The sequence below is a fragment of the Octopus bimaculoides genome, chromosome 17 (genome assembly GCF_001194135.2).
Source record: "Octopus bimaculoides isolate UCB-OBI-ISO-001 chromosome 17, ASM119413v2, whole genome shotgun sequence".
In the NCBI taxonomy this organism is placed as follows: Eukaryota; Metazoa; Mollusca; class Cephalopoda; order Octopoda; family Octopodidae; genus Octopus; species Octopus bimaculoides.
Genome location: NC_068997.1, coordinates 37,895,710 through 37,898,236, shown reverse-complemented (window position 1 = coordinate 37,898,236; position 2,527 = coordinate 37,895,710).

Sequence of the window (2,527 nt, the reverse complement as noted above, 5' to 3'; positions counted from 1 at the left end):
AAGTTTCTCCGTTTCTTTTAGAGAAACACTGTCATCTGTTGGTGTTGATACATCGATTAGAAAGCATTTTTCTTCTTGGTAATCACTGATAGCTATATCTGGCATATTGGCTTAAATTTCTCTATCTGTCTGTATTGGTATATCACAGAGCATGGTTACTTTCTCATTTTCTATGACCTTTTCTAGTGTGTACCTATACCATCTTTATTCTGTTGTTATTCCATAGATTCCAGTATATATTGATCCCTACTCTGTCGTATCTGCGAATATATTCCTTCTTATGTAGGATTGGGCAGCCAGAGACAATATGATTTATTGTTTCTTGTCCATCTCCACATATTCTGCAGTCAGTTGTATTTCTTTTCATTACATGTTTTTGGTAATTTTTGGCGGGAAGGCTTTGACCTTGTGCTGCAATTAAAAATCCTTAAGTCTCTGCTTTGAGGCCTGAGCTTCTCAGCCATTGTTGGGATTTTGCTTTGTCTATTTCTTTTTTGTTTAGCTTAACCCAATATTTTCCATGAAGGGGCATCGTTTTATCATTATTCATTGTTGTTCCAGCTTTAGCTTGGATTTCATTTGTTTTACAGCGTTTGTTGTTTCTCCTTTTTCTTCATAGTTGTTAGGTACTATGACTTCTGTTTTGAATTTGTCAGCTTCCTTAAAGACTGAAAACAGTTTTTTGTTTTGTTCGTGTTTTGCGGCTATTTCTATTTTTTTCCTTGCTTCTGAAGTAGGTATTTCTGTAGTCCTATAGTGGTTATTTTGTAATAATTTTCTAGCCGTGTAAGGCCTCTAACACCTTCGATACGTTGTATATATAAACTTGTGAAGGTAGGATCTTTCATGTGGTGCATCCGAAATCCTGTCATTATTATTTTTTTTTTTCTCTATTTTGATTAGTTTATTCAGAGTCCAGTTAAGAATATTGTACCTGTAACTCATAACTGGGACGGCTAATGTGTTGATACCTATTATCTTGTTTTTCGCATTCGTCTCTGTTTTCAATATTAATCTTACTCGTCTATAGTATTCTTTTCTTACCTTCTCTTTCATTTGTGTGTGTTGTATCGTATCTAGTTCATTGATTTACAAGTATTTGTATGTCTGGCTTTTGTCTCATTCTCTTATTTCCTTTCCTTTATCTAGTGTGATGTTGCTATTCTTAACTACTTTCCCTCTTTTCAAGGTTGCTTTGGCACATTTTTCTAAGCCAAATTTAATGTCTATCTCTTTGGTAAATCCATGTACTGTCTATAGTAATGTTTCCAACTGTTTATCATTTGTAGCGTACAGTTTTAGATCATCCATATATAAAAGGTGGCTGATTGTTTTGCCGTAATAGTTGCATCCCCACCCAGTTCTGTTTAGCATGTCAGATAAAGGTGCAAAGCAGGAAAGGGGCGGAGAGAGAGCGTATCTTCTTGGTATATTCCTCTTCTGATGGGGATGGCTTTTGTTTTTATGAGTCCCTCTTTGTCTGGAGCTGTAGCTCAGTCTGCCATTCATTCATGGAATGTTTTATATATTTTATGAATATTGGTGCTACCTTGTTCATGGATATTGTTTCTAGGATCCGTGTGTGGGGAATATTATCAAAAGCCTTTCGATAATCGATCCAGGCCATACTTACGCCCTTCTTTCTAGAGCTGCCTTCAGGTATGGCTTTATTAATCAGTAGCTGATCTTTACATCCGTATGAGCTCTTGTAGCATCCGTTCTGGTCTTCTGGAAACAGATTGTTTTCTTCCAGATGTTTGCTCATTCTCTACGATATTATTGCAGTAAAGGCTTTGTAAAAATGTCGTGAGGCAAGTTATCAGTCTCTATTTTATGCGATTGCCGTTTCAGTGGATTTGGGAATTAGGATAGTTCCCCTTCCGTGAGCCAGTCAGGCATTATCTCTGGCTCTACTGGCGTTTCATTAAATTTCTCAGCCAGCTTTTTATGTGTTCCTGTTAGGTATTTTATTCAGGAGTTGGGGATCTTGTCGTGGCAGAGATGATACATAGTTAAAATACATAATTTCATTCGGAAAATAGAAATGTGTATTAGTTACTCGGATATAGTCCAACACTTTGTCAGTTATTTTAGGCTCCATTTGTTGTTTTTATTCCCGATGATTTTGGATAGATTTCGAAGCAGTGTTTTATCGCTCTCATATGTTAAACATCGTGGTGTTATTATTATTATTATTATTATTATTATTATTATTATTATTATTATTATTATTATTATTATTAGTCAAGACGAAGAGCGCGATTCGATTGTAAGATATTTTATTAGTTAAACAATATTTCAACAGTAAGTGTGTCTTTGTCAAGTTCAAAATAAGAAATGATAAAAATTCAAATTTACAGAAATTTAAACGTAAAGTATGAACGAGAGCAACCAGCGTCCACACGTTGATGGAATGACATCATCAGTTTTTAAGTTACAATTTTATAACAGGCGGAAAGAAAAAGACAGAAAAAAAAATAGAAAAAGGAAGACGACAGAAAAAAAGGAAAGAGAAAGAAGAATATTC